This window comes from Vidua macroura, chromosome 6, assembly GCF_024509145.1.
Source record: "Vidua macroura isolate BioBank_ID:100142 chromosome 6, ASM2450914v1, whole genome shotgun sequence".
NCBI classification, from domain to species: Eukaryota; Metazoa; Chordata; class Aves; order Passeriformes; family Viduidae; genus Vidua; species Vidua macroura.
This window is the reverse complement of record NC_071576.1, coordinates 52,779,245-52,789,299: the sequence shown is the minus strand read 5'-3', so window position 1 is coordinate 52,789,299 and position 10,055 is coordinate 52,779,245. Positions and strand designations below refer to the sequence as shown.

General features: G+C 43.0%; 2 long non-coding RNA genes across 2 annotated transcripts; one reads left to right on the top strand and one right to left on the bottom strand.

The window, feature by feature from the left end:
* Positions 1 to 745: 745 nt before the first annotated feature.
* On the bottom strand, positions 746 to 8,961 carry LOC128809551 (uncharacterized). Its single transcript, XR_008437765.1, has 4 exons — positions 8,790 to 8,961; positions 7,163 to 7,402; positions 6,331 to 6,427; positions 746 to 1,026 (listed from the first exon to the last, which is right to left on the bottom strand). It is a non-coding gene; the product is annotated as an uncharacterized LOC128809551 (long non-coding RNA).
* LOC128809552 (uncharacterized) lies at positions 2,062 to 3,915 on the top strand. The gene is made up of 3 exons (XR_008437766.1): positions 2,062 to 2,407; positions 3,111 to 3,225; positions 3,837 to 3,915. It is a non-coding gene; the product is annotated as an uncharacterized LOC128809552 (long non-coding RNA).
* Positions 8,962 to 10,055: the final 1,094 nt, after the last annotated feature.

Below are 10,055 nucleotides of genomic sequence, written 5' to 3'. Positions count from 1 at the left end.
ACAAGACAGTGGGAGGGAGTACTCATCTCTGACAGATTGCCCAAAGCCCAGACAGCCAGCTGCTTTTGTTGGATACATTTATGTACACATTGGTTAACCCCTTTTCCCTCCATTTTTAGGTAGGTGTTATGGAGCTGAGTCATTGCTTGCACTGTCTCTGCAGTGCTTGCAAAACATTAAGAAAAATAGCATCTATTTGGGAAGTGTGATACCTCACTGCTTCTAAAAGCTAAATTCTCTTTGACAAAGAGAAGAGTGAAATTTGTCACCTGGTGAGGGACAATTATGTAAATCAGCAGATGTGGCAAGGAAGGTCATAATATTGCACCAGAGCTTGGATAATAAGGATGTGTGGCTTAGCCAGGCCCCTTCAAGATTGGGAAAATTCTTTTATTGCTCAAAATATCAAACAAAGACCGCTTTTATCAGGGATGTCAGCTTCATATAGTGATGGTGAGTGGGCTCAAATTAAGAGAATGTAATTTGATTTCCCACAGTAGTGTTTTTATGAGCCCCTGGTCTTTCACAATGTGTTATTAAGAATACTGCTTGCAGAAAAAAGACACCTGTGATGCATATACATTTGCAGCTGAACTGGGCACTCCAGGCTTCCCTTATTACTTAATGGAAGTGATTATCTATTTTTAGGCATGAGTCACCTGTCCTATTTTAGCTCTCTATTTTAGTGCATGATGAATTGTATGATGTCCATTAACAATTCAGGAGAGAGTCTAATCCAAGTAGCTCAGATGTGGACCTCTTAATTGATTTATTTGGATTAGTTCTACCCCATCTGCCTAGGTCTTTAAAGCACTGGGTGTCTTCCAAGGCTAAAACTGAGGCAAACAGTGAGAGAGGCAGTGCAGAAAGCACTTCTGCTTTCTTTGCCCACAGAGCAGCATATTTTCAGGTATGACTTTGGCAGCTGAACACTTGAATTGGCCGTGGTCATTTTGTACTGTCAAAAGTATCATTGGTCCTTGTCTAGGAGCAGTACGGTCTCCATCTGTAACAAGCTCCATCTATCTGGAAAAAGAAAAGGAGTTTCAGTTGCTTTCCCTCTCAATTATCTGCTGTTTTATTGACAAATTCCTTTCCCTCCCTTGCCCTATCCCAACCCTCCTTTTCCTTATGGCTGTCTGTCTGGACCGCTCTTGATGCAGCTAGACCTGGTAATTCTCTGTAACTCCTCTGAGGCTGCTGACTTTCCTTACCTTTTGCTGAAACTAAGCTCCCTTGCACAGATGCAGGAATGTCCGCTGCACCTCAGTAGTCACTGCTGTGGGACCTGGAATAACAGATCCCTGCGTGTGACCCACACACCTCTGCTTCCCACGTCGTACCCAGAGCTTGCTGTGGGGCTGGAGAGGCAGCAATAGGGAAGGCTGGGTCCTGCTGAGCATTCCTAAGCTGATGAAAGGAGCAGGAATTCCCCAGTGGGGGTCCATGTGCAGGGACCAGGTGCAGGCAGCAAAGCATGTCAGTAGGGATGAAGTACAAGAATGATGAGAGACTGCTTTGTCTCCCACACCATTTTCCCACAGCTGATGTGGTCTCATGATGTTTTCCATGGGAACAGAACTCATGTGTGGCACATCTCTGAGCCTCTGGCTACTCGAGGAGCTGCACTCCTTGAGGACACCACAGGACACAAGCCATCAGTGGCTGCTGGCTGCCCACACCCTGCCTGGCAAAATTCTGGGAAGATCAGCTGTCCCACTGCTGAGTGCTCTTACAGGGGGGTCTCTGCTATGACAGTCTCAGGGTGAGTTGGCCCTAGGGGTGGGTTATATGAAGACTGAGAAATGAGGCATTTGTGATCAATTCAGCTGTCTAATAGAACTAGGATTGAATTTCTCATTTCCAAGCCTTGCTTGTAGCTTGAATATTGGTACATCTCTCTTCCTGCCCTTGCTTTTTAATCAGAAGGATTTATCTTCTACTTGTTTCATCCCTTTTCACATCATATAGTGTCAGTGGTCAGTACAAACTGCTGGATATTTATTTTCATCTCAGTTCTGACCTGAATCGTTAGACCAGCTGTCTAATGATGTAATGAGCTCTGAGATCTGCCATCTCTAAACTCAGTCTGAATCCTGTACCTGTTCTAAACTGGAATATCTGTGTACTTACACACATAGGATGAGTTTCTGTATCCTCTCTTGCCACCTAACACAGTGAATCCTGGCTAGTCTGAGGACACTGAATCACTCTTCGTTCTGCTCACCATTTGCATTTTGATTCCAGGCTGCCATTCCAAGACAGATGATGAACTTTGCCTGTGATGAATTGCAGAGGCTTTGGATAAAGGGCGAATGTTGATCTTCATGGATAGGATTTCTTCTCTATGGGAGAAGTCCAGGGATGTGTAGGAGGCAGAGGATCTACCTTGTGACAGTGATACTTTGTAAGCACAAGTTCAGAGTATGTGTCCAGCTGTTACTCAGAACCCAGGAAGCAGTGATGCAAGCTTCCTGTTCCAGTGCAAGATGATCCTGTAGGATGTCCTATAAAAGGGAGTGCTGATAGTCATGTCCCAAGACTCTGATTCTCAGTAATCCTTCTTGGTGTAAGGAGAAAGGAGCACACACAGCACGTTCCAGCTATATCAGTTCCTGTACATCTGAAATGTGTCCTGATTCTAGAAGAATGTCTGTTAGATAGCATAAAATACATGAAATGCAAGTCATTTGGCACACTTAGGGAGCTCTGTCCTACAATTCTTTCCCCTTCTGCTTCTCTTGTTGCTAATGAAACAGCTGCTTTTTGGTTTCAGGCTGTAACCTATTTTTGGAATCCTTTTATGCTATTGGCCCTTTGAAATGCATGAAATGCTATGAAAGAAAGCCAGTGTCATTGCTGGGAGGGAGGAGGAGAGTCTATAGGTGAAGTCATGTCTAGTGATGAGAGACTGTCTCACCTATTCATCCCTTCTTTTATTTCTATAAAGCAACCCAGTTCCCCATGGCACATGGTTCCATGTCTTTTCTGCTTTTATTTAAGCATTACAATTCTATCAGCCACAGCCCTTCGTTAGCACAGCACCAGGAGATAACTCCCTCCTTTGGGGGGAATTTTTTTTCATATCTAGGCCCCTGTTCCCACTGCAGGAATTTGCTGGCCCAAAGTAGAAGAGGAAGTGGAGGGGCTTGGTTTCCAAGGAAAGAAGCTGGAGAACAGTGCAAAAAGAAGGGAGCTGTGAATGAAATAGAGGGCAAGTGGAAGGTAGAATCCATGTATTGGATGAGCATTAAACCTTGTTTCTGTGAGCAGCTGTGTTCTCGCTGGCGTGTCAAATTTTGCTACTGTGCAGCAGGATTTCACTGGAAGGGCTGTGGGTTGGCAAGTAGAGTATGTCATCATGGAAAGAGTCAGGTTATCCTCATGACTGAGGATGCCAAAGATACAAATCCAGAATCACTGAATTGGTGTACACTCCAACCTGCCCAATATGAGTGCAGGTGTGACTTTAAATGTTACATAAATCACTGCATTACTTCAGTCGTTATTTACCATCGACAATTAATTCAGCACTAAACTAGTTTAAGCAGCAGCTCCTTATGGGATTTGCAGTTTGTAGGCTGGAGACCTGTCTGTGTCTCAGCTGACACAAATGAACATGCTGTGGTTAACTGAAGGTGTGAAGAATCGTACCTAGCGTGAATCATACCTAGTCTTGGTTGCAGTGTTAGCAACTTACTTGTTCCTTTTAAAGTCCAAGCTGAACTCAGCACATTTTGGATGATTAAAAAAGGAATTTTTATTTTTGTTCCCTGGTTTCTGAGTTTTCTCCTGAAAAATGTTTTTGATCTGATCAAACAATTTTGTCCTTCCAGACAGACCATTATTCTCATTGTTGCATCCACTTCTGCCTTGAGGCAGTGAAGAGGGCTCCTGTTTGTGCTGCATCTCTGCACAGTTTCAGTGAAATGGAATCATCTCCAATGTATCTTCTAAACCCTGGCTAAAGACAAGAAGGTCTGAACACAGCAAGGTTTGGCTTTCTTTTTTATAGTTGAAAAATGTGGTTTGAATTCTGTGCTACAGAGAAGAGCTCTGTATGTAGTATTGCATAGATGGCAGATATCTGCCATGTTTTCCCCTGCTTAAAACACAGCACCTATGACACCTGTATAGTGTCTTGTGTTCTTAGTGCACAGTAGGCAATGAAGTTTAGGAAGCACATTTTGTTAAACAGAGCATGGTTAAGGAGGTAGAGGGTTGGGAAAAATAATTCTCCCTAAGATTATAAGTATTAATTCCTATCTGTTTTTCCTGCCCTTATTTTTGTAGTAAAAAATCAGGCATTTGCTTTCACATCATACTGCAGTTGAAAATGCACTGTTAAGATAGTGTTGGATGACTGGAAGGGATGGCCTAATGGAAGTGATGGATGGGAGCAGCTGGAGAGATAGTGAACATGTCTGCAATTTTTGAAATTAATAACCATGGTATAAAATAAGTTTTGTGGTTTTATGTGTTTGACACTGTCCCCAGCAGTAATTCTCCTTTATGTCTTTGAACAACGCTCAGCAGAGACTCTTGTTGTTATAAATTAATTTAATTAAATGTCTGTTAATTTGGTGACCTCAACTGATACCCCAAAGAGCCAGTGACTGGTTGGTCTCAGATGACCACAAACTGAAATTTTGGCATAATATTTCTCTCTAATAACTTTATGTGATGATTAGTGATCTCAGGTGACCATGAGCCAAAATTTTGGGATACAGCTCACGTCTAGTAACCCTATGTGATAATTGGTGATCTCAGATGACCCCAAGCTGAAATTTTGGGTACAGGGGTAACTCTGTGTGATAATTAGTGACTTCAGTTGACCATGAGCCAAAATTTTGGAGTAAAGGTGACCTCTAGTAACTCCATCTATTAATTGGTGATCTCAAGCAACTCTCTGTGCTCATTAGCAACCACAGATGATGCCCATGTCCTAACTGTTGACTTCTTTTGCCCCCAGACACACATGCTGTGCATGTTGTTTTGGGGTTACCATATTAGCTCCTAGAGGTCAGTTCCAGATGTCCATGCACCAAATCGAACTCTGCAGGTCAGCTCAGGCCCATCCTGTGCTGTATTTCTTTCTCAGAAGTCCCCTGAGATGTCCCTGTGAGCCCACAGTGTCTCTTGAAGTTACTTGGGGACCAAATGTGCTTCAGGACATCTGCTGAGATCATCTTGATACCCAAAAAGACCTTTGGGCTCCCATGGGGCTCAAAAATTAGGCCCTACTATAATTTATCATCCCCCACTTGGCTCCTTGGGATCATTTGAGGGTACAGAGGTACCAGTTATATCCCTTGGGGTGGCCCAAGGTCAGTTTCTGCTGAACTGTAACATCCCAGCTGCTTTCAGAGGCTCTCCAGATCCAGTTTCATTTGGAAGGAGTTGGAGTGGGAGGAACCCACTAGAAGATTTACATGACATACTTGCCCTGAGTGCAGCTTGCAGGCAGTACCCTCTGAGAGGAGCACGTGAAGAGTAAGAATGGTGACCCCCGTGCATCTCCCCCTCTACTTCCCCCAACAGACAGCACCATTTAAAATGTGATGTCAACAATGCAAAACAGGAAGCAGCCCTGTTTTATTTTAGGAGGGAAGGGCAAGAGGCAGCTGCTTTTCCTTAGGAAACTGTTATGAAGTTGGTGGAAGGTGTCTTCCATCTCTTTACATCACATGAAGTTTTAGCAGAGTCTTGGCCCCAGCAGGACTCTGATGTCATCCATCACCTCTCACCACAGTGCCGTCCTTCTCTGGGCCTCTTGGAGGTCACTGAGACCCTTCAGCTGCCCATTTTCCACTTTATGGTTTTGGCTACTAAAAGACTACAGTTAAGGGCACCTTACTTAGCAGTTGCCGTTTGGGAGGAAGCTACAAAGAGCTACACTTCTCAATATCCATGCACATTTCTGGAGGAGCAGCAACATCTGCTTGGGGACTTTCTGCCCTGTGCAAACACGAGCCCCCCGAGTTTCTTAAAAACAGACCCCTGTGAGTTCTTAAAAACTGGATTCATCTTTGCTTCAAGTATTTGAGGTAAATTGTCCCAGCTTTCATAAGGAAAAAAAATCAAGTAAAAAAAAACCACCAAAGCAAACAAACAAAAAAATGCAGAAAAAAACTAAAAACCAAAACACTGAGGGGATTGGATGGGGAAAAAAAACATAATCCAAATTATTCCAAGAGAGGATGGAGACTGGGTTAGAGGGAGAAAATCAGACAATGCAAAGTCCAGATGTGCTGTTTCAAATGCCAAAAGAGCTCTCTTTACACCTTTCCCCTCCTTTCTTTTTTGTAGCCTACATCCTGCTGGACTTACTCAGAACATGAAGACAACGAAATGCAGAAGGCCAAGATGACCCAACTTCAGTCCAGGTACTAATACACATATAAGGACGTTTCCACTTGGCTTTAACCTGTTGAAAAACGTGAAAGAGACCATAAGCTCCAGCAAACCCCCAGGACTGTCCCACACAGCAAAGAACTGGGGCAGCACAGGACAGGAATGGGACAAGGCACCATCCCACATGAACCATGTGTGTAAAATTAGAGGCAAAACCACACTAAAGACAACAAATAGTGGCGCTGCACTTCTTTGATGCCACTTAGAGGATGAATAAACCTATACTTGGTGTTGCCCTGCAACAAAATCCAGGGCAAAAGACCGGCTCCCTTCTAACAGTGTTAAAACAAGTACTGAACCTACTGCAGCCAGTACAGAACCATTTTATAGAACACCATCAACTCCCAGTTTCAGTCCCCACTCTGTGTTTAGTAGCTTTGCTCATCCTTTCAGAAAAAAATTTATTCTGGTGTGACTCTGTAAAAACCAATGGTCAGAGCAGAGCATCAGAGGGTGTCCATGAACTTTGAGTCTGCCAGAGTGCAAAATACCAGGTCCTTAGGTAAACTCTGGGCAAGAATCACAATGTGAAATTGTGTGGGCCTAGGATCTCTGAGTCATCTTTAATCTGTTGTAATTTAGAACTAGACTGATGAATAATCAGTAATTTAGAACTAACTGAAATTTAGACTGACAAAATAAATTTCACAGAGGCATTCCCAGTTTTTACTGGGTTTGTAGAATCATTTTTACAGCCTACAGCCCACACTCCTGTGACCTCCATCTATACCACCAGAGAAGCTCCAACCTCATAGACCTTTTCCTTGATGGAGGGGGCAGTCATCCCCAAGAAGTGGCCTCTTTCTGGTCAGGCAGGCACTGATGCAAAGCCCAAAGCACGCTCCTCTCCTGAGCAGGGATCTCCAACACCAGCCAGGACAGCTGAGCCCAGCCCTTCCTGCAGTTGGGCAGTACTGGCACCGAGGTCTTACTGCACTTCCACTCATCTTGGTAGAAAATCCAGTTTCTTCCTTCATCTAAAGTGAGACTTTGTCATAAGAAAAGGGAAGTGCTATGTAATTATTGCAGCTGCCTCATTTTTTATACAGTTTTATATCTAGACTAGTACCTTTCCATGACTGCTCTAGACATACAAGTCAGTTGACCCAGTCCCTAGGACAGTTACAGGGGCTTCTGTTCAGCTCTAAAATTAAATGAAATGCAGCATTGCTTTTTACAACCAAGCACCAGCTGGATGGGGCTGAAGAAGTTCTTTAGTGGATATTGCCTAACACCCCTTATCTTAAATGTTGCATCATTAACTTTAAAACTAAGGAAAAATAAATGGAAAAGGAAAAGAAAATTGTGATTAATTATTTTAGAATTACTTTTAAAAGAAATCCTCATTCTGGCATGAAGATCTTGGGAAAGTAGTGAGTACCGTTTCCCAGTTTTTAAATTATTGAACCACAGTGAAGACAGCAATTACTGAAGCAATGGGAAGACACATGCCCAGAGAAGCTGTGAATGCTCTGTCTCTGGAAATGCTCAAGATCAGCTGGGACAGGGCACTGAGCAACCTGGTCTAGTATAACATGTCCCTGTCTATGCCAGGGACTTGGAACAAGATGATCTTCCAACTCAAACCATACCAAGATTCCATGAAGATCTGGGCCTGGTGAACTCAGGAACTTAGGAATGTGCCTGTTGGGTGCTGCCTCTGAGAGGGTAGTGAAGGCACGTGTTGTCTACAAACATGAGCTGCTGAGCTTGCTGCCCCAACAATCATATTGATGCCAGAATGATTTTTGCTTTTCTATTTCCTTCATATATATTCATAGGTCTATTGCTATGTAGTTATATAGCTCCTAGCTAGCCCCCGTACTTCTCCCTACCCTGATAGGTAGAAAGACAAAGCACAATCCAGAGGCTCCGAGACAGGGCATCCAGGGCCTCTAACCTATCTTGGTTCTTCCTGGGAGCCAAGGTTGAAACTAGCTCTTTGAGACACCTTTCACAAACAAAGTTTAGTTCCTACCTAAATGGAGGCTACAGTAAGAGGTGGAGCCAAAAGGGGGAATTACCTCACCACTTATGTCTGTAATTGGGGATTTTTGTCAATTATGCTAATTTGCTAAACTTATAAAACTGTATTCACCCCACAAGGGGGTGGTCACTTTCTATATCTGCCCCTTGGTGGCCTCCAATAAAGACCAGCCTTTAGATTACATCCTATACGAATATGGTCTCTAAAATGTGTTGCTTTATTTCTAGGTCTTTAAGGCATCAATATTTAGTCTGCATCCAGAGGCTCAGCAGGGCCTGTCATTGAGTATTAGTACTCAGATTGAATAATAAAGGACAGCAACATCCTTGGTTGTGCCTGGCTTTTCCCCTCTGTTGGCAGAAGAACACCTTGCATTTGAGTGCTTTACCATCTGTGTGCTATGCTGATGGATGAAGGAGCCCAACACTGACCATCCAATGCTGCTACCAGACTGGAACAGACCTGTCCAGACTCTCTGCACTCCAAAGATATTCATTCAGTGCTCTCAGCATATGCCTCTGCTGGACCCCCGAGGTCTCCTAAGGTCTGCTGTTGAGCACAGGGCCATGTCTGAGCAGCATGGATGCACTTTGAAGAGCCTTGGGCTGGAACACAGGCTCAGGATAGTACTCAAATATAAATCCCACCAGACTGCAGCGGAATAAATGAACTCTTCAGTAGTATGTGAAGGAAAAGCAATCAATCTGAATGTTCAGCAGCTGTTCACAGAATCAAATATCCAGAGAGGGCTTGAAGTACAACATCTGAGGAGATTCTGTAAATGAGGAGAGCACAACATCTACTTGCAAATGCCAGTAAAGCATTCCCATCCATTTACTTACATCTGATACTTTAGAAATGTTTCAAGTCTGAGACTCACAGAAGTTGTTCTATTTATTGCAAGAACAAGAGAAATAATCTGCCTTATTTTTTCTGTGTTGTACCAAATTATTTTAAAATGGCATAGCAGTTTTTCATGCTTAATCCTATCTGAATTTTGTTATGCTTTGATTTATTTTAGCAAAATCAGCAAAATACTGTGCATTTTTTTTATTTTATAAAACCAATTTTAATGTACTCATTTGCTGCAGAGCCTTGTAAAATGAATTACTAAACAAATGAAATCTTTCACCCTGTATCTGATCTAGTTTGGAGCTGTCCACGGTATGGCAGTAACTGAAGTGACCTACTTGAGAGTTAACTTCTCATTAGCTGGTTTTGAGGGAGAGGAGCTTCCCCAGGGAATAAGAAGAGTCTTGGGAGCGTATGTCTTTTGGTTTGATGATTCCATTTGCACTACTCTTATCCCTGAGGCACACTAAGATTATAAGGGGCATACTCTATTTTTCAGGGTGCCACAGCAAAATGTTCACAGCTGCAGTCTAATCTTGGACTTCAAGACTTTATTCTGGATATTCTGGAATAATGTCTGAATTCTCCTGGCACATGGAAGGAACAGCAGATTATATACAGCTTCTTCATGCCCAGAATGCTTCCAAAAAGCTCAGAGGATAGTTTGACAGAAACTACATTATATTAGTCTATTTTTTAACATGGGAAATAAGCATTCAAGTTCATATATTGCTGTCTGATGTCACATGATTTGTGTTTGTTACTAACACTGTCTTGTCAACAAATGTCATAAGGCACTGAG